The sequence below is a fragment of the Pristiophorus japonicus genome, chromosome 1 (assembly GCF_044704955.1).
Source record: "Pristiophorus japonicus isolate sPriJap1 chromosome 1, sPriJap1.hap1, whole genome shotgun sequence".
Taxonomy (NCBI): Eukaryota; Metazoa; Chordata; class Chondrichthyes; family Pristiophoridae; genus Pristiophorus; species Pristiophorus japonicus.
Genome location: NC_091977.1, coordinates 150418527 through 150445698, shown reverse-complemented (window position 1 = coordinate 150445698; position 27172 = coordinate 150418527). Strand labels below are relative to the sequence as shown.

Sequence of the window (27172 nt, the reverse complement as noted above, 5' to 3'; positions counted from 1 at the left end):
AAGGAGGAAAGCATGCCAGGAGATCTCAGGGATGCCATAATCGTGACCATCTTCAAAAAAAAAAGGGGACAAATCCGACTGCATTAACGACAGAGGAATCTCCCTGCTGTCGGCCACAGGGAAAGTTATTGCAAAAATCCTCAATTGTCTTCTCCCTGTGGCTGAAGAGCTCCTCCCAGAGTCGCTATGCGGATTCCGTCCACTAAGAGGTACAACGGACATGATCTTCACCACGCGACAACGACAAGAGAAATGGAGGGAACAGCACCAACCCTTGTACATGGCCTTCTTTGACCTCACAAAGGCCTTTGACATGGTCAACCATGAGGGATTATGGAGCGGCATCCTCCATTTTGGCTGCCTTCGAAAGTTTGTCACCATCCGACGTCTGCTCCACGATGACATGCAAGCCGTGATCCTGACTAATGGATCCACCACAGACCCAATCCACGTCCAGACCGGAGTCAAGCAAGGCTGCGTCATCGCACCAATGCTCTTTTTGATCTTCCTTGCTGCAATGCTTCATCTCACCCCTAGCAAGCTCCCCGCTGGAATGGAGCTAAATTATAGAACAGATGGGAATCTGTTCAACCTCTGCCACCTCCAGGCCAAATCCAAGGTCGTCCCATCCTCTGTCATTGAACTACAGTACGCAGACGACGCTTGTGTCTGTGCACACTCGGAGGCAGAATTCCAAGCCATCGTCAACACCTTCACTGAGGCATACGAGAGCATGGGCCTTATGCTAAACATCCGTAAGACAAAGGTCCTCTCCCAACCTGACCCCGCCACATAGCACTGCCCCCCGGTCATCAAGATCCACGGCACGGCCCTGGACAACGTGGACCATTTTCCATACCTCGGGAGTCTACTATAAGCAAGAGCAGACATTGACGACGAGGTCCAACACCACCTTCAGTGCGCCAGCGCAGCCTTCGGTCGCCTGAGGAAGAGTGTGTTTGAAGACCAGGACCTTAAACCCGACACCAAGCTTATGGTCTACAGGGCAGTAGTGATACCCGCCCTCCTATATGGCTGAGAGACGTGGACGATATACAGCAGACACCTCAAATGTGGAGAAGTATCATCAGCACTGCCTCTGCAAGATCCTTCAAATGCATTGGCAGGATAAACGCACCGTCAGTGTCCTCGCTCAGGCCAACATCCCCAGCATCGAAGCACTGACCACATTATTTGCTCCGTTGGATGGGCCACATCATCCGCCTGCCCAACACGAGACTCACAAAGCAAGTGCTCTACACGGGGCTTCAACACTGCAAGCGAGACCCAGGTGGGCAGAGGAAACGCTTCAAGGACACCTTCAAAGCCTCCTTGACAAAGTGCAACATCCCCACCGACTCCTGGGAATCCCTGGCCCACGCTGCCCAAAGTGGAGGAAGAGCATCCGGGAGGGTGCTGAGCACCTCGAATCCCATCGCCAAGAACAAGCAGAAACCAAAAGTAGACAGCGGAAGAAGCATGCAATCCAGACTCCCCACCCACCCTTTCCTTCAACCACTGTCTGCCTCACCTGTGACAGAGACTGTAGGTCCCGCACTGGACTCCTCAGTCACCTGAGAACTCACTTTTGGAGTGGAAGCAAGTCATCCTCGACTCCGAGGGACTGCCTATGATGATGATGATGATAAATCCAAGTTTACCGAGTCTCTCATTGCTCATCATAAGTCAGTCCTTTTATCCCAGGTATTGTGTTGGTGAACAGTTCGGACTTCATCCAAGGACAGTATATTTTTCTTCAACTGAATACCCAAAAATGAACACGATATTCAAAATTACAATCTGTGAAGTTGCGTTACTATTACCATGCTGTTATATTCTAAACCTCGTGCTGAAGTCCAACATCCCATTAGTCTTTTTGACCGCTTTTTGCATATGTAATCTAGCTTTTAGTTACTTATGTACAAGAATCCCTAAATCCTGTTACGCAACAGTGCTTCCCCTGATTTTTTTTTTTAAAAAGAAAAAAAGTCACATCACTCGAGCACAATTTGCTTCCTCTTTATTGTGCACGTGACCAGGTCATAAATTACATAGCCATTTGTTTTTTTGGTTATTATGAGGAAATATGACAGTTTTTATATTAAAAGGAAAATACATTAAGGGATCAGATGACACTATAAACTACAAGAGTGAAATGTAAGTAGATCATTGCCATCTGAATCCCACAATATGTTGTGTCTTGTTTTTCTATATAATACACACAGGTGCAGCTCACAGGGTGTTTTGCCCGGTTTTGGATGTATTTTTTGAAGGTAGGTGTTATGGTGAACAGTAACAGATAGCAAGCTCCAGAAATCAAATCACATACCTTGAACTGAAGTAACACTTGGTTTTATTTCACTGCATGTTACAGAGGAATAGTATACACTGTATATGTTATGTTCAAATCATGTTTCATGGGACTATTTTAAAATTGTAGCTTGACTCACTGGGACTGTAATGAAAAGAATATACTGGGTCAATTTTTTAATCCTGTCAATGGGAGCTTGCCATCAGTGGGATGGAGGAAATAGCTCATAGCTGCAACTGCTTTTAAAAGAGCCAGTTTGAACAGGCCATGCACAACATCCTGTTGCCTCTCGGGGCTCTGCCTCATTCAGCCCATTCATTTTCCCCTCCCTATGACAAAAAATGTGCCAGAAAATGGCTAGGACTATCCAGCCACCGCAACAACAGAAAGCAGTTTCGGGCCATCTCATGATTTAGTACAAGATGATACAGGCCACCTCAAGCCCAAAAGGCTTTGTGGATATCCAACAGACACCTTATTGCCCAGAAGACACTGAGTCACTTTGTAAAAACACTCCTTCAACAGTTCTGTCTTTGTTCAGAACCAGTATCAACAATGTTAAACTGGAGAAGAATTGAAAAAATTCAAGAGTTCATTATATATTATTTCTTCAGCTCCCATTTTCTCCCCATGCCCTTCCTCTCCTAAAGGCAGTTAAAACACCCTGGAATACAGACCAGCCAACGCATTCATCGCCCCAAACTCATTTTTCATGTGCAAGTCTGAACAAAACCATTGATAGCCTATTCTACTATAGTGGTCATCATACTTAAAGCCAACTGTATCCTCAACTAACATCAACATTTCAAGCTTCCAAATGTAGTTGTTCCCTCCACCCCCCTTTATCATAATTTGGGAAGAAATAAGAAAGGCTAATTTTTAATGGTGCCAGTAAGCTATTAACAAAGGGTCAGTAAAGGCATGCACAGTATGCTTACCGAGCTATGTTGTGGGGAGGTCTATGTTTATTCTGCACATTCCCAAATTCCCCAAAAGATCAGTACAATAAGCAAACAAATGGTCCACTGCCCAAGATTTTTGGTTATTTTAAGTACCAACTGTAGAAAACTTCAAACTTTGAGATGTATTCCAATTATTCTAATTAGTAACTTTCAATGTTCAATTACTCTGACTAAAAGAAGGAAGGTACAAGATACAACAGTACTTTTCCTGTCTCTTTGGTCACTGCTGTTTGATAATAAGGGTAAGTTTAATTTACTTGGTTTGTTTAATTAGTAATTTAATTAAACTATAGATCGAGGCTTGGGAGCAGTTTGTGTGCCTCCTCTTGATTACAAAATGTACAGATGGGAATGCAGAAAGAGGGAAAAAGGAAACATATCACCATATTTAAGAGTCATCCATATTTGGATTTTCCATTTACTGGATATTGATGCACAGTCTCCCCAAAAGGACACACCCCATCTACCTAAGCCCAGGTTGGTAAAACCACAGATTGGTAATTGAGAGCTATCAGGAGTTCTGCTGAGGCCAAAACTTTAGCAAAAAATGCTCCGATAGCTCCCAGAGGAGCTGAAGATTTAAATAATTGACATTTTATTGGTCCCTTCCTGCAACCTCACCAGCGTGGACTGCGTACACCAAGCATGCAAATGGCCCCATTCCTACAATTTGGCTTGGGGTCAGTATTGTACTCCGGAGCCAGACTTAAGAGGTGCTCCACCACACTTGACTAACTGACTCAGCCCACAAACTTTAAAGCTAAACCATTTCTCACAGAGGGTTTTTTTTTTAAACTTATAATTTGAGACGTTTACTGCAGTGTCTATACTTACCATTTTACAACAACATCCAAGCTTTAACTTGCATATTATAACATTCCATATTAGTTATGTGCAGATTAAAAACTAAAACAACAGCTCGACTCTCTGGCATTTAAAACATACTCTTGCTTAAAGTTATAAATCATAAGCCCCAATGGCTCAATTAGTATAGATAGCACACAAGGTTGGATGCTTGATCCCAGTCTCTGCTGAGTTATCTGTTTTCAGTTGGGTGGCAGTGCGAATGCTACAATTAGCATCCCAGGATCATGGAGAGTAAAATCATCCAGCAGTCTCTTTCTTGATCACCACCCAGTGACCAAAGGTGGGATTGAACTCAGCTGTAATACTATGTGCTTGAATAGCTCAATGACACTAACTGTCTCGGCCCACACATGAAGAATAGCTACCTGGGCAAAGGCACTGGATCGCAACCAGAAGAACTAGTCCAATATGAACACCTTGAGAGTGGAGAAAAATATAATTAAATAAAATTAGAGCTTCAAACTGTTTAAAAGGTGACATTAAGCAGAGTAAGTTGTTGAATGTAACATCAGCTGATTCACAAGATAATTATGGATGACGAAGGCCATTCGGCCCATCTTAATTCATCCATCCAGAGATCCTAAAGCCCCACCCCACCCATTTCAGCATCCAATTATTTCTTAAAGGATTCCAACATTTTTGCCTCCACAATACTTTCCAGAAGTCTATTCCATATATTGATCAATCTTTGTTTGCGATCCTATATTTACCTTGCACCTATGCCCCCTTAACCTACTCTCATAATTGAGTTTAAAATAATATGGTTTTACGTTTTCCTCAACTATTTTACATACATCAATCACCTCTCAGACACCTCCTGTCCAGCAGGTGTTCCACTTACCCTCTATGAAAGTGTTGTCTGGCCATATCCCAATCTATTTGTAACAAGGGTAATGCAGTAATCATGGAGGACTTTCATTTTTACATATACTGGGCAAACCAAATTTGCAGTAATAGTGCAGAGGACAAGTTCATGGAATGCATTCAAGAAAGTTTTCCAGATCAGTATGTCGAAGAACCAACTAGGGAACAGATTATTTTAGACCTAGTATTGTGCAATGAGATAAGTACACTTGGGAGTATTGTTATTACAAAATCATGGGTTTGGGGTAATACATTAGCATGGATTGAGGACTGATTAACAGACAAAAAACAGAGTAGGAATAAACGGGTCATTTTTGGGTTGGCAGGCTGTAACTAGTGGGGTACTGCAAGGATCAGTGTTTGGGCCTCAGCTATTTACAATCTATATCAATGACTTAGATGAGGGGACAGAGTGTAAAGTATCCAAATTTGCTGACGATGAAAAACTCCGTGGAGAAAGTAAGCTGTGAGGAGAATGCACAGAGACTGCAAAGGGATATAGACAGGTTAAGTGAGTGGGCAAGAACATGGCAGATGGAATATAATGTGGAGAAATGTGAAGTTATCCACTTTGTTAGGAAAAATACAAAAGCAGAATATTTTTAAATGGTGAGAAATTGGGAAATGTTTGTATTCAGAGGGGCCTGGGTGTCCTTGTACATGAATCACTGAAAGTTAAAGAAAAAAGAAAGACTTGCATTTATATAGTGCCTTTTTACAACCACCGGATGTCTCAAAGCGCTTTACAGCCAATGAAGTACTTTTGGAGTATAGTCACTGTTGCAATGTGGGAAACGCGGCAGCCAACTTGCACACAGCAAACTCCCACAAACAGCAATGTGATAACGACCAGATAAACTGTTTTTGTTAAGTAGATTAAGCAATAAATATTGGCCAGGACATCAAGGATAACTCCCTTGCTCTTCAATAGTGCTATGGGATCAGTTATGTACACGTGAAAGGGCACACAAGGCCTCGGTTTAACATCTCATTCGAAAGATGGCAACTCCGACAGTGCAGTGCTCCCTCAGTGTCAGCCTAGATTTTTTTTTGTGCTCAAGTTCCAGGAGTGGGACTTGAACCTACAACCTTCTGACTCAGAGGTGAGTGTGCTACCCACTGAGCCACAGCTGACACTTAACTTGCAGGTACAGCAAGCAATTAGAAAAACAAATGGCTTTTATTACAAAAGGATTAGAGTACAAGAGTAAAGAAGTCTTACTGCAATTATATAGGGTCTTGGTGAGACTACACTTACTGTGTACAGTCTTGGTCTCCTAACCGAAGGAAAGATACACTTGCCTTAGAGGGAGTGCAATGAAGGTTCACCAGACTGATTCCTCGGATGGGGGGACTGTACTATGAAGAGAGATTGATGAGACGAGGCTAATATTCCTTAGAATTTAGAAGAAGAAGTGATGATCTCATTGAAACATATAAAATAATTAAGAGGCTTGACAATGTTTATAGAATCATAAAAAAATTACGACACAAGAGGCCATTTGGCTCATCATGCCGAATCCCACCTTCCAGCACTAGGCCCATTGCCATGTAGGTTATGGTTCGTTAAGTGCGCATCCAAGTATCTTTTACTTGAGGGTAAATCAGTGACAGAGCAATGGGAGACATTCAAGGAGGAGATCCTGAGGGTACAGAGAAAGTATGTTCCCTTAAAAAAAAGGGTGCGGCTAACAATTCTAGAGCCCCCTGGATGTCAAGGGACATACAGGGTAAGATTTTTAAAAAAGGGAAGCTTATGACAGATACCGAGAACTCAATACTGCAGAAACTCGACAGGAGTATAAAGAGTGCAGGGGTGCAATTAAAGAAGATATCAGGAAAGCAAAGAGAGAACATGAAAGAATGTTGGCAAGTAAAATCAGGGAAAACCTATTATGTATTTAACCCTTGGCAACCTGTATCACACCACCACCAGAGGGCCTACTTTTTGGAGTCCCAAGGGAGCCCAGCATCCCGTGGGAGCACTGTACATAAGCAGGCCACCCACACGGCACCTGCACTAGAGTCTTATTAAAGGACCTAAGGTCACACTAAGGTCATTGCTCACAGTACTCAGTTTCATCCTTTATTATGAGCTTATCAAAACCCAAAGATGTTTTACAAATACATTCAGAACAAGAGGATAACTAGTGAAAGAGTGGGGCCTATTACAGACCATAAAGGAAATCGGTGTGTGGAGGCAGAAGACGTGGGTATGATTCCTAATGAATACTTTGCATCTGTTTTCACAAAAGAGAGAGTGGCGATGCAGACTTTACAATGAGGGAGGAGTGTGAAATATTAGATGAGATAAACATAGTGAGAGAGGTATTAAGGGGTTTAGCAGCTTTGAAAGTGGATTAATCCCCAGGCCCGGATAAAATGTATCCCAAGCTGTTAAGAGAAGCAAAAGAGGAAATAGCAGAGGCTCTGACCATCATTTTCCAGTCCTCTCTGGCCACAGGTGTGGTGCCAGAGGACTGGAGGATTGCTAATAGTGTACCTTTGTTTAGAAATGGAGAAAGGGATAGACCGAGTAATTATAGGCCAGTCAGCCTAAGCTCAGTAATAGGATTTTTTCAAATAATTTTCCCGAGGAACAGGATAAATCTTCATTTGGAAAGACATGGATTAATCAAGGACAGTCAGCATGGATTTGTTAAGGGAAGATCGTGTCTGACTAACTTGATTTAATTGAGAGAAGGTAACCAAGAGGGTCAATGAGGGTAGTCAATGATAGAAAGTCCCACATGGCAGACTGGTCACAAAAGTAAAAATCCATGGGATCCAGGGTAAAGTGGCAAGTTGGATCCAAAATTGGTTCAGAGGCAGGAAGCAAAGGGCAATGGTTGATGGGTGTTTTTGTGACTGGAAGACTGTATCCAGTGGGGTTCCGCAGGGCTCAGTGCTGGGTCCCTTGCTTTTTGTGGTATATATCAATGACTTGGACTTGAATGTTGGGGGCATGATTAAGAAGTTTGCTTTATAATGAAGAAGAAAGCTGCGGACTGCAGGAAGATATCAATGTACTGGTCAGGTGAGTAAAAAAGTGGCAAATGGAATTCAATCCGGATAAGTGTGAGGTAATGCATTTGGGGAGGTCTAACAAGGCAAGGGAATACACATTAAATTGTATGACACTGAACAGTGTAGAGGAACAAAGGGACCTTGGAGTGCAGGTCCACAGATCCCTGAAGGTAGCAGGCCAGGTAGATATTCCATATGCCTTCTTAACCAGGTAGATATTTAATCATAGAAATTTACAGCACGGAAGGAGGCCTTTTCAGCCCAACATGTCGGCGCTGGCCGACCAAGAGCTACCCAGCCTAATCCCACTTTCCAGCTCTTGGTCCGTAGACTTGGTCCCTTCATATCTTCTCTCTATCTCCCCCAATTACCTCTGCCAAGAGAAACCGGTCCTTCCTACCCACTCTATCCAGGTCCCTCAATTTTATACATCTCAATCAGGTCTCCCCTCAGCCTCCTCTGTTCCAAAGAAAACAAACCCAGCATCTCCAATGTTTCCTCATAGCCAAAATTCTCCAGTTCAGACAACATTTTTGTAAATCTCCTCTGCACCCTTTCCAGTGCAATCATATCTTTCCTGTAATGTGGCGACCAGAACGGCACACAATACTCCAGCTGCAGCCTGACCAGTATTTTATGCAGTTCAAGCATAACCTCCTTGCTCTTATATTCCATGCCTCAACTAATAAATGCAAGTATTCTGTATGTCTTCTTAACCAGAGGGTGGTGGAGGCCTGGAACTCACTGCCTGAAAGGAAGGTAGAGGCAGAAACCCTCACCACATTTAAAAAGTACTTGGATGTGCACTTGAAATGCCATAACCTACAAGGCTACGGACCAAGAGCTGGAAAGTGGGATTAGGCTGGATAGCTCTTGGTCAGCCAGCGCAGACATGTTGGGCTGAAAGGGCATCCTTCCATGCTGTAAATTTCTATGATTAAATGTGATGAGAGTTTCTGCCTCGGCCACTCTTTCAGGTAGTGAGTTTCAGACTCCCATTACCCTCTGGGTGAAGAATGGTTTCCTCATCTCCTCTAATCCTTCTACCAACTACTTTAAATCTATGCCCCCTGGTTATTGACCCTTCTGCTCCCTAGTCACTCATAATTTTATGCACCTCAATTAAATCTCACCTCAGCCTCCTCTGTTCCAAGGAAAACAACCCCAGCCTATCCAATCTTTCCTCATAGCTAAAGTTTTCCAGTCCTGGCAACATCCTCGTAAATCTCCTCTGCACCCATTCTAGTGCAATCACATCTTTCCTGTAATGTGATGACTAGAACTCCATGCAGTACTCAAGCTGTGGCCCAACCAGTGTTAATATACAGTTCGAGCACAACTTCCCTGCTTATGCATTATAAGCTTCAGCTAATAAAGGAAAGCATTTCTTTTGCCTTTCTAACTACCTTATCGACCTGTCTTGCTGCCTTCAAGGATTTGTGGACATATACTCCAAGGTCCCTCTGTTCCTCCACACCGCTCAGTATCCTCCCATTTATTGTGTATTCTCTTGCCTTGTTGCCCCTCCCTAGATGCATTACCTCACACTTTTCCAGATTGAATTCCATTTGCCACTTTTCTGCCCAATTGACCAGTTCATCAATATCTTCCTGGAGTTTAGAGTTCTCATCCTCACTGTCAACCACACAGCCAATCTTTGTATCATCTGCAAATTTCTTTATCATGCCCCCTATATTGAAGTCTAAATCAATTAATATATACTACAAAAAGTAAGGTATCTATTATGTCTGTAATGTACCTATGAATGACTCCACGAAGCAATGTGTTGTACTCAAACTGTAGTGACCTTGATCCTTTATTCCTAACTCCAAAGTGAAGCAGCCGCATGGTGGCTCCCCTTTTATACAGCCCCTGCCACCAGGGCACAAAACCCCGGTCTCCACCAGTTGCACCCTTTAGTGGTGCCAGCATGAATATACAAAGTGTAAACCTTATTGATAGTACTATCAGGTAAACAAGTCTCCATTTTGTGCAACTATACAGTGACTACACAGAATGTATATCTATAGTCTGCATATGTAACAGTACCGAATATTGAGCCCTGTGGAACCCCCCCTGGAAACAGCCTTCCAGTCACAAAGACTCCTCTCAACCATTACCCTTTGTTTCCTGCCACTGAGACAATTTTGGATTCAATTTGCCATTTTCCCTTGGATCCCATGGGGTTTTACTTTTTTGATCAGCCAACCATGTGGGACATTATCAAAAGCCTTGCTAAAATCCATGTAAACTACATCAAACAGTTGATGCTGAGAGGGTGTTTCCCCTGGCTTGGGAGTCTAGAACATGGGGTCACAGTCTCAGGATAAGTGGTCAACCATTTAGGACTGGGATGAGGAGAAATTTCTTCATTCAAAGGGTTATGAATCTTCAGGATTCTCTATCCCAGTGAGCTGTGGATGCTCAGTCGCTGAGTACATTCAAGACAGAAATCAACAGATTTTTGGATAGTAAGGGAATTAAAGGATATGGGGATAATGAGGGAAGGTGGAGTTGAGGTAGATCAGCCATGATCTTATTGAATGGTGAAGAGGCTCAAAGGGCCGAATGGCCTACTCCTGCTCCTATTTCTTATATGCTTTACTTGTTCTCTCATTTTCTTGAATGTGATCCTTTTGAAGTGAAAAAACTGGACTTCTGATCTTAGGTAGCTCTGACTCCCAGATAAAGTTGAACATGATCATTCTCTGGTCGGCACAACTCAAATTCCTGTAGATATCCGGCACATTAACAAATACCAGGACAAAATTAACATGCCTCTTGTGACCTCGTCATTCGAGAAAAAGTACAAGGCAAACCAACAGGACTAAAGGTGGACAAGTCCTCTGGACCTGATGGCCTGCAACCTAGGGTCTTAGAAACATAGAAAATAGGTGCAGGAGTAGGTCATTCGGCCCTTCAAGCCTGCACCACCATTCAATAAAATCATGGCTGATCATTCCCTCAGTACCCTGTTCCTGCTTTCTCTCCATTCCCCTTGATCCCCTTAACCATAAGGGCCATATCTAACTCACTCTTGAATATATCCAATGAACTGGCATCAACAACTCTCTGCAGCATGGATTTCTACAGGTTAACAACTCTGAGTGAAGAAGTTTCTCCTCATCTCAGTCCTAAATGGCCTATCCCTCATCCTAAGACGATGTCCCCTGGTTCGGGACTTCCCAAACATCGGGAACATTCTATCCGCATCTAACCTGTCCCATCCCGTCAGAATCTTATATGTTTCTATGAGATCCCCTCTCATCCTTCTAAACTCCAATGTAAAAGGCCCAGTTGATCCAGTCTCTCCTCTGTCAGTCCTGCCATCCCGGCAATCAGTCTGGTGAATCTTCGCTGCACTCCCTCAATAGCAAGAACGTCCTTCCTCAGATTAGGAGACCAAAACTGAACACAATATTCCAGGTGAGGTCTCACCAAGGCCCTGTACAACTGCAGTAAGACTTCCCTACTCCAATACTCAAATCTCCGAGATATGAAGGCCAACATACCATTTGCCTTCTTCACCACCTGCTGTACCTGTAGGCCAACTTTCAATGACTGATGAACCATGACACCCAGGTCTCGTTGCACCTCCCCTTTTCCTAATCTGCCGCCATTCAGATAAATATTCTGTCTTCGCGTTTTTGCCCCCAAAGTGGATAACCTCACATTTATCCACATTATACTGCATCTGCCACGCATTTGTCCACTCACCTATCCTGTCCCAGTCACCCTGCAGTCTCTTAGCGTCCCCCTCACAGCTCACACCACCACCCAGTTTAGTGTCATCTGCAAACTTGGAGATATTATACTCAATTCCTTCATCCAAATCATTGATGTATATTGTAAAGAGCTGGGGTCCCATCACTGAGCCCTGCAGCACTCCACTAGTCACTGCCTGCCATTCTGAAAAGGACCCGTTTATCCCGACTCTCTGCTTCCTGTCTGCCAACCAGTTCTCTATCCACGTCAGTATATTACCCCCAATACCATGTGTTTTGATTTTGCACACCAATCTCTTGTGTGGGACCTTGTCAAAAGCCTTTTGAAAGTCCAAATACACCACATCCACTGGTTCTCCCTTGTCCACTCTACTAGTTACATCCTCAAAAAATTCGAGAAGATTTGTCAAGCATGATTTTCCTTTCATAAATCCATGCTGACTTGGACCGATCCTGTCACGGCTTTCCAAATGCGTTGCTATTTCATCCTTAATAATTGATTTCAACATTTTCCCCACTACAGATGTCAGGCTAACCGGTCTATAATTACCCGCTTTCTCTCTCCCTCCCTTTTTAAAAAGTGGTGTTACATTAGCTACCCTCCAGTCCATAGGGACTGATCCAGAGTCTATAGACTGTTGGAAAATGATCACTAATGCATCCAATATTTCCAGGGCCACTTCCTTAAGTACTCTGGGATGCAAACTATCAGGCCCCAGGGATTTATCAGCCTTCAAAGCCATCAATTTCCCTAACACAATTTCCCACCTAATAAGAATATCCTTCAATTCCTCCTTCTCACTCGACCCTCAGTCCCCTAGTACTTCCGGAAGGTTATTTGTGTCTTCCTTCGTGAAGACAGAACCAACGTATTTGTTCAATTGGTCTGCCATTTCTTTGTTCCCCATTATACATTCACCTGAATCCGACTGCAAGGGACCTACGTTTGTCTTCACTAATCTTTTTCTCTTCACATATCTGTAGAAACTTTTGCAGTCAGTTTTTATGTTCCCGGCAAGCTTCATCTCGTACTCTATTTTCCCCCTCTTAATTAAACCCTTTGTCCTCCTCTGCTGAATTCTAAATTTCTCCCAGTCCTCAGGTTTGTTGCATTTTCTGGCCAATTTATATGCCTCTTCCTTGGATTTAACACTATCCTTAATTTCCCTTGTGAGCCACGGTTGAGCCACCTTCACCGTTTTAATTTTACTCCAGACAGGGATGTACAATTGCTGAAGTTCATCCATGTGATCTTTAAATGTTTGCCATTGTCTATCCACCGTCAACCCTTTAATAAGTATCATTTGCCAGTTTATTCTAGCCAATTCACGCCTCAAACCATTCAAGTTATCTTTCCATAAGTTCAGGACCCTAGTTTCTGAATTAACTGTGTCACTCTCCATCTTAATAAAGAATTCTACCATGTTATGGTCACTCTTCCCCAAGGGGCCTCGCACAAGATTGCTTATTAGTCCTTTCTCATTACACATCACCCAGTGTCGGATGGCCAGCTCCCTAGTTGGTTCCTTGACATACTGGTCGAGAAAACCATCCCTAATACACTCCAGGAAATCCTGCTCCACCGCATTGCTACCAGTTTGGTTAGCCCAATCAATATGTAGATTAAAGTCGCCCATGATAACTGCTGAACCCTTATTGCATGCATCCCTAATTTCTTGTTTGATGCTGTCCCCAACCTTACGACTACTGTTTGGTAGTCCGCACACAAATCTCACCAGCATTTTCTGCCTCTTGGTATTCCGTAACTCCACCCATACAGATTCCACATCATCCAAGCTAATGTCCTTTCTTACTATTGCATTAATTTCCTCTTTAACCAACAATGCCACCCCGCCTCCTTTTCCTTTCTGTCCATCCTTCCTAAATGTTGAATACCCTTGGATGTTGAGTTCCCAGACTTGGTCACCCTGGAGCCATGTCTCCGTGATGTCAATTACATCATACCCGTTAACTGCTATCTGCAGTTAATTCGTCCACCTTATTCCGAATACTCCTCGCATTGAGGCACAGAGCCATCAGCCATTAGTGGGAAAGCGGGTTGTGTAGAGGACACAGAGAGGCTACAAAGTGATTTAGATAGGTTAAGCGAATGGGCTAAGGTTTGGCAGATGGAATACAATGTCGGAAAGTGTGAGGTAATCCACCTTGGAAAAAAAAACATTAAAAGGGAATATTATTTGAATGGGGAGAAAATACAACATGCTGCGTGCAGAGGGATCTGGGGATCCTTGTGCATGAATCCCAAAAAGTTAGTTTGCAGGTGCAGCAGGTAATCAGGAAGGCAAATGGAATGTTGGCCTTCATTGCGAGAGGGATGGAGTACAAAAGCAGGGAGGTCCTGCTGCAACTGTATAGGGTATTGGTGAGGCCGCACCTGGAGTACTGCGTGCAGTTTTGGTCACCTTACTTAAGGAAGGATATACTAGCTTTGGAGGGGGTACAGAGACGATTCACTAGGCTGATTCCGGAGATGAGGGGGTGACCTTATGATGATAGATTGAGTAGACTGGGTCTTTACTCGTTGGAGTTCAGAAGGATGAGGGGTGATCTTATAGAAACATTTAAAATAATGAAAGGGATAGACAAGATAGAGGCAGAGAGGTTGTTTCCACTGGTCAGGGAGACTAGAACTAGGGGGCACAGCCTCAAAATATGGGGGGAACCAATTTAAAACCAAGTTGTGAAGGAATTCCTTCTCCCAGAGGGTTGTGACTCTGTGAAATTCTCTGCCCAAGGAAGCAGTTGAGGCTAGCTCATTGAATGTATTCAAATCACAGATAGATAGATTTTTAACCAATAAGTGAATTAAGGGTTACAGGGAGCGGGCGGGTAAATGGAGCTGAGTCCACGGCCAGATCAGCCATGATCTTGTTGAATGGCGGAGCAGGCTCAAGGGGCTAGATGGCCTACTCCTGTTCCTAATTCTTATGTTCTTATGTTCTTATGTCTTTCTAACACACTTTGCCCGTTTATGAATTTTGCTGTAATGTGGCCCTTTTTGCTTTTTGCCTTGGGGTCTCTGCCCTCCACTTTTACTATTCTCCTTTCTATCTTTTGCTTCTGCCCCCATTTTATTTCCCTCTGTCTCCCTGCATAGGTTCCCACCCCCCTGCCATATTAGTTTAACTCCTCCCCAACAGCACTAGCAAACACTCCCCTTCGGACATTGGTTCCGGTCTTGCCCAGGTGCAGACCGTCCGGTTTGTACTGGTCCCACCTCCCCCAGACTGGTTCCAATGTCCCAGGAATTTGAATCCCTCCCTTCTGCACCACTCCTCAAGCCACGTATTCATCTGAGCTATCCTGTTATTCCTACTCTGACTAGCATGTGGCACTGGTAGCAATCCTGAGATTACGACTTTTGAGGTCCTACTTTTTAAATTTAGTTCCTAGCTCCCTAAATTCGTCTTGTAGGACCTAATCCCGTTTTTTACCTATATGCACCACGACAAATGGCTGTTCACCCTCCCTTTTCAGAATGCCCTGCACCTGCTCAGAGACATCCTTGACCCTTGCACCAGGGAGGCAACATACCATCCTGGAGTCTCGGTTGCGGCCGTAGAAATGTCTATCTATTCCCCTTACAATTGAATCCTCTATCACTATAGCTCTCCCACTCGTTTTTCTGCCCTCCTGTGCAGCAGAGCCACTCACGGTGCCATGAACTTGGCTGCTGCTGCCCTTCCCTGATGAGTCATCCCCCTCAACAGTACCCAAAGCGGTGTATCTGTTTTGCAGGGGAAGACCGCAGGGGACCCCTGCACTACCTTCCTTGCACTACTCTTCCTGTTGGTCACCCATTCCCTCTCTGGCTTGGTACCCTTCATCTGCGGTGAGACTAACTCACTTAAAGTGCTATTCACGTCATTCTCAGCATCATGGATGCTCCAGAGTGAATCCACCCGCAGCTCCAGTGCCGCAATGCGGTCCGTCAGGAGCTGCAGGCAGATGCACTTCCCGCACACGTAGTCGTCCGGGACACCGGAAGCGTCCCTGACTTCCCCCATAGTACAGGAGAAGCATAACACGTGTCAGAGTTCTCCTGCCATGACATAACTCTTAGATAAACTTAAATTGGCAACAACAATGCTAAAGGTTACTTACTGATATAGAAAAGAAAAAGAAAAACTACTTACCAATCACCAGCCAATCACTTACCCCCTTGATTGTGACGTCACCTTTCGATTTCTTTCCACTTCTTTTTTGCCTCCCTGTTGCAGCTGCACCGGCTGGCCTCTCCAAGGCTGGCCTCTTGTAGGCCTCCCGACGACACTGCCGCTCCGCCTCCCGACTCCCTGCTGGGCCTCTCCGATGCTGGCCTCTTGTAGGCTCCCGACAATGCTGCCGCTCCGCCTCCCGACTCCCTCATGTTGTCCGCATACAACCATGCCATCCGCCACAGGCCAGGCAAGAAATGGTTGCAGAGATAGTGGGTGTATTGGTTGTAATCTACCAAAATTCCCTAGATTTTGGAGAGGTCCCAGCAGATTGGAAAACTACAAAAGTAACACCCCTATAAGAGAGGGAGACAAAAAGCAGGAAACTATAGACCAGTTAGTCTAACATCTGTCATTGTAAAAATGCTGGAGTCTATTATTAAGGAAGTGGAAGCAGGACATTTAGAAAATCATAATGCAGTCAAACAGAGTCAACATGGTTTTATGAAAGGGAAATAATGTTTGACAAATTTGCTGGAGTTCTTTGAGGATGTAACCAGCAGGGTGGATAAAGGGGAACCAGTAGATGTTGTCTATTTGGATTTCCAGAAGGCATTCGATAAGGTGTCACATAAAAGGTCACTGCACACGATAAGAGCTCAAGGGGTTGGGGGCAATATATTGGCATGGATAGAGGATTGGCTAACTAACAAAAAACAGAGATTTGGGATAAATGGGTCATTTTCAGGTGAGCAAACTGTAACTAGTGGGGTGCCACAGGGATCAGTGCTGGGGCCTCAACTATTTACAATCTATATTAATGACTTGGCTGAAGGGACAGAGTGTAATATAGTTAAAGTTGCTGATGATACATAGGGCCCAACATTGCCCAAGCTGTTTTTTTCGGCGTACTGACCTGAAGCGCGCTGACTTTGCGTGCTGGAAAGGGCGCCAGAAAAAAGGGGCCCCATCTTGGCTGCTCTTCGGAGTCCCCGGAGTCGTGACATGACAACTGAAGGGTGGGGGGGGGGGGGGGGCCAAGCAACAGACCAGCGCAGAAAGCACTGCCAGCACCTACACGCATGCTCCTGCCCTCCCAGCGCGTCCTGTGGGCTGTGAGCAGGCCTGGTCTCGCCGCACCCTCTCCCTGGCCGAGTGGCCTCCGGCCCCGCTAAGTTCCCGGGCAAGGTAGCACTTCAGTTCTATTTTTTATTTAGTGGCCGTGCTTGAGACTTTTGATTTGTGAGGGGGGGGGGGGGGGAGGGGAGGACTCTCTCTCTCTCTCTCTCTCTCTCTCGGCCACATACGCTGACCTAAGTGGACTGGGAGTAAGTTTTTGCTGGCCAAAGTGGCATAAATGTCCAAAACCATCTTAATTGTCTGGGAACATCCCCTTTTGAAAAAAACTGACCTAAAAAAATTTGTGCCGAATGGGAAAACCCCACGTTCACGACTATAACTGAAGCTGTAACACATGGTAGAGTGCGCTTTATTCTTAGTAACTGCAAGATGTAACTGAGCCAATTAAGTTTGCCTGGATACTACCACCGGACTCTAGTCTCGTCAACTGCTAAGAATATAAGAGATCCTACAGTTGTTAACCTGTGGAATTCTCTACCAGAGAGTTATTGATGCCAGTTCATTGGATATATTCAAGAGTGAGTTAGATAAGGCCCTTGGGGCTAAAAGGATCAATGGGAATGGAGAGAAAACAGGAAAGGGGTACTGAGGTGAATGATCAGCCATGATCTTATTGAATGGTGGTGCAGGCGCGAAGGGCCAAATGGCCTACTCCTGCACCTATTTTCTATGTTTCTACTGTAAATAGTTGTGGACCTAGCACCCATCCCTGCGGCACCCCACTAGTTACTGTTTATCAACTGGAAAATAACTGTTGATCCCGACTCTCTGTTTTCAGTTCGTTAGCCAATCCTCTATCCATGTTAATATGTTAACCCCCAAACCCGTGAACTTTTATCTTGTGCAATCACCTTTTATGTGGCACCTTATCGAATGCCTTCTGGAAATCCAAATACACCACATCCACTGGTTCCCCCTTATCCACCCTGCTCGTTATATCCTCAAAGAACTCCAGCAAATTTGTCAAACATAATTTCCCTTTCATAAAACCATGCTGACTCTGCTTGACTAAATTATGCTTTTCCAAATGTCCTGCTACTGCTTCCTTAATAATGGACTCCAGCACTTTCCCAACGACAGGTGTTAGGCTAACCAGTCTATCATTTCCTGATTACTGTCTGCCTCCTTCTTTAAATAGGGGCGTTACATTTGCGGTTTTCCAATCCGCTGCGACCTTCCCAGAATCCAGGGAATTTTGGTAGATTACAATCAATGCATCCACTATCTCTGCAGCCACTTCTTTTAGGACCCGAGCATGCAAGCCATCAGGTCCAGGGGACTTGTGCACCTTTAGTCCCATTATTTTTCCGAGTACTGCTACTTTAGCGATAGTGATCCACGTGCAGCATCACGAATCCCGAACCCTCGGGACCGAGGCCGTTCCAGATTGTGCGTTTTGCCGGATTTTGGAACGTCGTTGACGTCACGAATCCGGAAACACCCGAGCCCCAGTTCGGGTATCTCTGGATTTCGGAACGTCAGAAGGGGCGGGGGCGCTCGTCCATGAGCTGTTCAGGTGAGCCCTGCCGCCGAGGTGGTGTTCGGGCGGGCCCCGCCGCCGAGGTGGTGTTCGGGCGGGCCCCGCCGCCGAGGTGGTGTTCGGGCGAGCCCCGCCGCCGAGGTGGTGTTCGGGCGGGCCCCGCCGCCGAGATGGTGTTCGGGTGAGCCCCGTCGCCGAGGTGGTGTTCGGGCGGGGCGGCCAGGTGAGGCCCGAGGTCGGGCGGCGAGTGGCGGGGCAGCAAGGTCCAAGGTCGGGTGGCGGCCCAAGGTCGAGCAACGGCGAGGGGCGGCCCGAGGTCGGGAAGCGGGGAGGCGAGACCCGAAGATCGGGCGGCGGCGAGGCCCGACAGCGGCGACGAGGCGAGGCCAGGCCCGAGGTCGTGCAGCGGTGACATCGAGGTCGGCAGGGTCCGGATTCCAGAACATTTTCGGAATCCGGACGACCCTGCCATAATCGGTCCGGAGTATTCCGGAACTCCGGATTTTGGACGCTGCACCTGCAGTATTAAGTTCCTCCCTACCTATAGCCCCTTGATTATCCCCTATTGGGATGTATTTAGTGTCTACTACCATGAAGACCGATACAAATTATTTGTTCAAAATCTCTGCCAATTCCCTGTTCCCCATTATTAATTCCCCAGTCTCATCCTCCAGGGACCAACATTTACTTTAGCCACTCTTTTCCTTTTTATGTACCTGTAGAAACTCTTACTATCTGTTTTTATAATTTTGTGCTTGTTTACTTTCATAGTCTATCTTCCCTCTATTTTTTTTTTAAGTTGTTCTTTACTGGCTTTTAAAAGTTTCCAAATCCTCTGGCCTCCCACTAGTCTCGGCCACATTGTATGCCATGGTTTTCAATTTGATCCCATCCTTTATGTCCTTAGTTAGCCGTGGATGGTTATCCCTTCTCATTGGGATATATTTTTGTTGAGAGTTATGAAATATCTCCTTAAATGTCTGTCACTGCTCATCAACCATCCCACTCTTTAATCTATTTTCCCAGTCCACTTTAGCCAACTCTGCCTTCATACCTTGGCAGTCTCCTTTATTTAAGCTTAGGACACTGGTTAAAGATCCAACTTTCTCACCATCCAACTGAGTTTGAAATTCAACCATGCTATGTTAACTCATTCCTGGAGGATCCTTTACTAGGAGATTGTTTATTAATCCCATCTCATTTCACAGCACCAGATCTAAGATAGCCTGCTCCCTCGCTGGTTCCGCAACGTACTGTTCAAGGAAACTATCCCGGATACACTCTATGAACTCTTCCTCAAGCACCCTGGCCAATTTGCTTTGTCCAATCAATATGAAGTTAAAATCGCCCATGATTATTGCTGTTCCTTTGTTACAAGCCTCCATTATTTCTTGATAGACTACAGCCATCAGCGACTTTTCCCCTTTGCATTCTCTAGATTTAGGCATGTTTCTATTTTTCCTGCTACATCATAGTTCTCTACTGCCACAACAGCCTGAAGTTCTGGACCCATATCTCTCTCATTACAGATTTACCTTTCATACAGGCCTGTCAGCCTAACCTCAGTGGTGGGAAAACTATTGGAAAAAATCCTGAAAGACAGGATAAATCTGCATTTGGAAAGGCAAGGATTCATTAGGGACAGTCAGCACGAATGTGTTATGGGAAGATCGTGTTTGACTAACCTGATTGAATTTTTTGAGGAGGTAACCAAGAGAGTCGATGAGGGTAGTGCGTACGATGTAGTATATATGGACTTTAGCAAGGCTTTTGATAAGGTCCCGCATGGTAGACTGGTCATGAAGGTTAAAGCCCATGGGATACACGGCAAAGTAGCAAGTTGGATCTAAAATTGGCTTGGAGGTGGGAAGCAAAGGGTAATGATTGATGGATGTTTTTGTGACTGGAAGGATGTTTCCAGTGGGGTTCCACTGCGCTCAGTACTGGGTCCCTTGCTTTTGCTTTTTGTGGTATATATCAACGATTAGATTTGAATATAGGGAGTATGATTAAGAAGTTTGCAGACGACACTAAAATTGGCTGTGTGATAGATTAAAAAAAAAAAAGAGGAAAGTCATGGGCTGCAGAAGGATATCAATCTACTGGTCAAGTGGGCAGAGCAGTGGCAAATGGAATGTAATTCAGAGAAGTGTGAGGTGATGCACTTTGGGAGGGCTAATAAGGAAAGGGTATACATATTAAGCGGTAGGCCACTTAATAATCTGGATAAACAAAGGGACCTTGGAGTGCTTGTCCACAGATCCCTGAAAGTAGCAGGCCAGGTGGATAAGGTGGTTAAGACGGCATACGGAATGCTTGCCTTTATTGGTCAAAGCATAGAATATAAGAGCAGGGAGGTTATGCTTAAATTGTATAATACTTTGATTTGGCCACAGCTGGAATACTGCGTGCAGTTCTGGTCGCCGTATTATAGGAAGGACGTGATTGCATTAGAGAGGGTACAGAGGTGATTTACAAGGATGCTGCCTGGAATGGAGAATCTTAGTTATGAGGACAGATTGGATAGGCTGTGTTTGTTCTCATTGGAACAGAGGAGGTTGAGAGGAGACCTCATTGAGGTGTACAAAATATTGAGGGGCCTGGACATAGTGGATAGTAAGGGCCTATTTCCATTGGTGGAGGGGTCTGTTCCGAGGGGGCATCATTTTAAGGTGGTTGGTGAAAGGTTTAAAGGGGATTTGAGGGGGGGGCTTCTTTACGCAGAGGGTTGTGGGGATCTGGAACTCGCTGCCTGGAAGAGTGGTGGATGCAGAAACCCTCACCACTTTTAAGAGATGGTTGGATGGGCACTTAACCGGTTGTGGGGATCTGGAACTCACTGCCTGGAAGAGTGGTGGATGCAGAAACCCTCACCACTTTTAAGAGATGGTTGGATGGGCACTTAACCTGCAGGGTTACGGACCTAGAGCTGGTAATTGGGATTAGACTGGATGAACTTTTGTTGGACAGCGCAGATATAATGGTAAGTACTGCAGGGAACAAAATACGGCCAGGGTGATCTCCTGGACTAGTTTCGATCACCTGAATGGGTCAGAGAGGAATTTTCCCAGATTTTTTTCTCCCTAAATTGGCCTGGATTTTTAATCTGGTTTTTGCCTCTCCCAGGAGATCACATGGCTACGGTTGAGTGGAGTGTAGAATGTTTCAGTATAAGGAGTGTCGCAGTTGTGTGAGGTGGACTGGTTGGGCTGGGCACTCTTTGCCTTTCCGTCATTATTCATAGGTTTATATGTAACCTTTCGGACGGCTGACCAAGGGCCGTGCGGCTCTTTGTCGGCCGGCACGGACATGATGGACCGAAATGGCCTCCTTCTGCGCTGTAAATTTCTATGTTTCTATATCACCCATTATCTGACTATTCCTGGTCACCAGTTTGCATATCTCTTTCTGGTATCTCTGTCCATATTCATCTGTTAACTACTTTCTATCCTACGATTCTTCTCATATGGGATAAGATATTCTATCCTGCCCACCCGCTCCACCTGTCTATTTTAAATTATTCTTGATTGCTGCCTCAATGTTCTTCACATGTTTCTTCATTCCCACCTGGTTTAGGTGCAGCCTAAAATGTTTATTCATAAAATGTTCCCAGTTATTTAAGAAGGCTGCATTGTTCTTTTCGCACCAGATTGCCAGCACTGATTTATGTCCTCAATTTTCTTGGTGAACTCTCCTTTCCCAAATACCAGAAGTATACCTGAAAATATTACTCTGCATCCCCTATCTTTGAATTTTTAGGCAAAAAATGTAATTTTTAAAGCCTTTACATTATTTCTCCCTTTGTTGTTTAACCTTGAAAGAACTCTCGCCACTGCACCACTCACTGTCTCTTGCAGTAATCTTTCTAACCTTTCCTCAACATATAATGTTCTCACTCCAGATAGACAACTTACCTTCCTATATGCATTGTCTATACATGGCTATCCAGTTTCCTGAACAAGGAATCCTCTATGACTACAATTTCTCTGACTGGCAGACTGCATTTTAGTCCAAGCTGAACTCTGTTTCTTTAACTACCTCTAACACATATAAATGATGTGCTCCATTCATCATGTAGTAAAGTACCTCAGGCATAAGAATGGCAGGGAGGAGGCATTAAATTACAGCTCTCCTGCATCAAATAAAACATTTCTTCCTAAAGGAGATATTGCATAGAATGTAACCACTGTACTGTGATGCTTACAATGTCTTCAAATGATTAAGCAGCTAAGATAGTTATTGAGCAATGGTACGAAATATTTTGTCTGTATGGGACTTTGGGCTGACTTTGGTGAGTGAAAGGCCCATCAGAAGCTGTCAATATCTGTGCATTTAACCAGAATATTTAACATGGCATTGATGGCTAAAGAATAGCTATCCAAATTTGTAGATTTAACGTCACTGTACTTTTAAGGGAATAGAAGTATGAAAAACAAAATCATCTGAGAACACAAAATTAAAGAGATAAAGAGGGAAATAAACAGAATAGAGCTCAATAAGCTCTATTCCCACCTCGTGCTTAAGAATTGATCACAATTTTGGTGGTGATAGAAGCACTACAATTGCAAAGGTATACTATTGGAAAATTGCTTTGTGAATTTATGCATAATACATCCAAAATTCAGTATTTTGTAAACACAATACTTTTCATAAAGTATGGCACTCCCTGGAATTTTGAATGTGCCTCTGGTCACATTTAATCAAGCAGAGCACAAGTTGACAGTATGACCAGAAAACTAAAACAACAGTGAACCTGGAAGTATGGGCTGCTTCTCCTGGGTTCCTGATCAATTTCAACAGTTCAACAAACAGCCTTATGCTCACTTAGGACCACAAAGTTAGTGTGGTTTATTCGCACGTTTGCAATGCATTTCTAGACCTTTCTATAATGAATTACTTCTTTATTCAAGGAATTTTTAAACAATAAACTCCATCAGCCCATTTACTTTATAAAACAAAATGCTTTATTAATTTGCTAGGCTATTATTTTTGGCCTGAGCATCCCCAGGTTCAAGAGGGGGAAAACCTGCCAGGATTCCTACTCCTGATTACTATCTAGTAATTCCAGACGGAATGTTTGTAATTGGCTTGACATCATCACAATTGAATAGCCTGCTGATATTTACTATCTCTGGTACTTGAGATAGTAACAGTCCTTTGGTACCTAAGGACTGCCAGTATTGGTGGAACCAAACCCCAACTTGAGTTTAAAAAACTGCAGGGGAAGACAAATAAAATCAACAATATTACATTTAAAACATAAAACATAGAACAGAATCAATAGAAACTGTGCAAGGGCTGGCTATCGGGTGAGGACAGAATTGAGCTTGGTATAATGCTCCCAGTGATTAAATGGCCTGTCAACACACATTGTCAAGACTCAAACATAAATAATGGCCACTTGGGCAAGGTAACAGAGGATACCCGACTTTGTGGAACCAAATCCCTGTAGAGTGTAAGGGCCCAAGTTTCGAGCCGCGCCTAGAACGGCGCAGTCCCGACCTGGACGTCCATTTTTCGCACCACAAAGTGCGCCTAAAAAAACCCTCCAGATTCTCCACCTCCCTGCAGGTCCTCTGGCCCTCGGCGCAGCGGGGCTAGGTCCCTGCGCTGAAAACAGTGCCGGGACTCTGCACATGCGCGCTATAGTGGGCGCGCAAGTGCAGTAGCTCCAGGCGCCCAAAACTGTGTGGGAGGGGCCCGAAGCACGCAGCCCCTAGCCCTGGCCGAATGGCCTCACTGGGGCTGCGTGAATAAGGCTCCTCCCACGGCCAGCTCCTGCTTCCTCCCGACACCGACCCGACTCCCGCTTCCCATAAAACATAAAAACAGATAGTAAAAGCTTTTACAGATATATAAAACGGAAAAGAGTGACTAAAGTAAATGTTGGTCCCTTAGAAGATGAAAAGGGGGATTTAATAATGGGAAATGTGGAAATGGCTGAGACCTTAAACAATTCACAGTGGAAGACACAAAAACCATGTCAAAAATTGCTGGTCATAGGAATGTGGGAAGGGAGGACCTTGAGATGATCACTATCACTAGGGAGGTAGTGCTGGACAGACTAATGGGATTGAAGGTAGACAAGTCCCCTGGTCCTGATGAAATGCATCCCAGGGTATTAAAAGAGATGGCGGAAGTTATAGCAGATGCATTTGTTATAATCTACCAAAATTCTCTGGACTCTGGGGAGGTACCAGCGGATTGGAGAGCAGCTAATGTAACGCCTCTGTTTAAAAAAGGGGGCAGGCAAAAGGCAGGTAACTATAGGCCGGTTAGTTTAACATCTGTAGTGGGGAAAATGCTTGAAACTATCATTAAGGAAGAAATAGCGGGACATCTGGATAGGAATAGTGCAATCAAGCAGACGCAGCATGGATTCATGAAAGGGAAATCATGTTTAACTAACTTACTGGAATTCTTTGAGGATATAACGAGCATGGTAGATAGAGGTGTACCGATGGATGTGGTGTATTTAGATTTCCAAAAGGCATTCGATAAGGTGCCACACAAAAGATTACTGCAGAAGATAAAGGTACGCGGAGTCAGAGGAAATGTATTAGCATGGATAGAGAATTGGCTGGCGAACAGAAAGCAGAGTCGGGATAAATGGGTCCTTTTCCGGTTGGAAATCAGTGGTTAGTGGTGTGCCACAGGGATCAGTGCTGGGACCACAACTGTTTACAATATACATAGATGACCTAGAGGAGGGGACAGAGTGTAGTGCAACAAAATTTGCAGATGACACAAAGATTAGTGGGAAAGCGGGTTGTGTAGAGGACTCAAGAGAGGCTACAAGGAGATTTGGATAGGTTAAGCGAATGGGCTAAGGTTTGGCAGATGGAATACAATGTCGGAAAGTGTGAGGTCATCCACCTTGGGAAAAAAAAAAACAGTAAAAGGGAATATTACAACATTCTGTGGTGCAGAGGGACCTGGGGGTCCTTGTGCATGAATCCCAAAAGGTTAGTTTGCAGGTGCAGCAGGTAATCAGGAAGGCAAATGGAATGTTGGCCTTCATTGCGAGGGGGATGAAGTACAAAAGTAGGGAGGTGTTGCTGCAACTGTATAAGGTATTGGTAAGGCCGCACCTGGAGTACTGCGTGCAGTTTTGGTCACCTTACTTAAGGAAGGATATACTAGCTTTGGAAGGGGTACAGAGACGATTCACTAGGCTGATTCGAGAAATGAGGGGGTTACCTTATGATGATAGATTGAGTAGACTGGGTCTTTACTCCTTGGAGTTCAGAAGGATGAGGGGTGATCTTATAGAAACATTTAAAATCATGAAAGGGATAGACAAGATAGAGGCAGAGAGGTTGTTTCCATTGGTGGGGGAGACTAGAACTAGGGGGCACAGCCTCAAAATACGGAGGAGCCAATTTAAAACCGAGTTGAGAAAGAATTTCTTCTCCCAGAGGGTTGTGAATCTGTGGAATTCTCTGCCCAAGGAAGCAGTTGAGGCTGGCTCATTGAATGTTTTCAAGTCAAAGATAGATAGATTTTTAAGCAATAAAGGAATTAAGGGTTACGGGGAGAGGGCGGGCAAGTGGAGCTGAGTCCACGACCAGATCAGCCATGATCTTATTGAAAAGCGGAGCAGGCTCGAGGGGCTAGATGGCCTACTCCTGTTCCTAATTCTTATGTTCTTATATTCTTATGTTCCCCCGCCCCCGGACCGGACCGGACCCGACTCCCGCTTCACCCCGCCCCACCCTCCCCCCCGCCTCCAGACCCGACCCGACCCCCGCCTCCAGACCCAACCCGACTCCCGCTCCCCCCCGCCGGACTGGATCCGACCTGACCCCTCCCTCCCCCCGACCTGACCTCCCTCTCCCTCCCTCCCCCCGACCCGACCCAACGCCACCTACTTGTAAATCTGGTGCTGGGGACGGGCCCTGCCCGAAGTCTCAGGCCCGGCCCGTTCAGCCTCCCTCCCCAATCTCCTTCCCCACCCCCCCCAATCTCCTTCCCCCCATCTCCATCTCCTTTCCCCACCCCATCTCCTTTCTCCCCCCCCTTCTCCCCTTTATCCCCTACCCGACCCAACGCCACCTACTTGTAAATCTGGTGCTGGGGACGGGCCCGGCCCGTTCAGCCTCCCTCCCCCATCTCCTTCCCCCCACCCCCCATCTCCTTCCCCCCCCCCCCCATATCTCCTTTCCCCACCCCCATCTCCATCACCATCTCCTTCCCCCCCATCTCCATCTCCTTTCTCCGCCCCCCCATTTCCCCTTTATCCCCTTCTCCCCCCCTCCCCTCCCCCCCCTCCTCTTCTCCCCCATCCCTCCCCCTTTCCCCCATCCCTCCCCCTTCTCCCCCATCCCTCCCCCTTCTCCCCCATCCCTCCCCCTTCTCCCCCATCCCTCCCCCTTCTCCCCCATCCCTCCCCCCCTCCTCCCCCTCCCCTCGTTGTCAGAAACACAGACACTAACAGACAATGAGACACACACAGACAGACAGAGAGATAGAGACACTGACAGAGACACAATGGGGGGGGGGGGGGGGGGGGCATCCCAGCACGCTGTTGGAGGGCTCCCGGTGCTGCAGTCGGTAAGTAGAAAATGTTTTATTTATTGATTTTTTTAAATTATTTCTTATTAATTTTTTTTGATTGA

The 27172-nt window shown here is 45.2% G+C and overlaps 1 protein-coding gene across 1 annotated transcript in view; it reads right to left on the bottom strand.

Annotated features, from left to right (window-relative positions):
• Positions 1–27172, bottom strand: part of epb41l4a (erythrocyte membrane protein band 4.1 like 4A) — a 524857-nt gene that overhangs the window by 469786 nt on the left and 27899 nt on the right. The window lies entirely within an intron of this gene.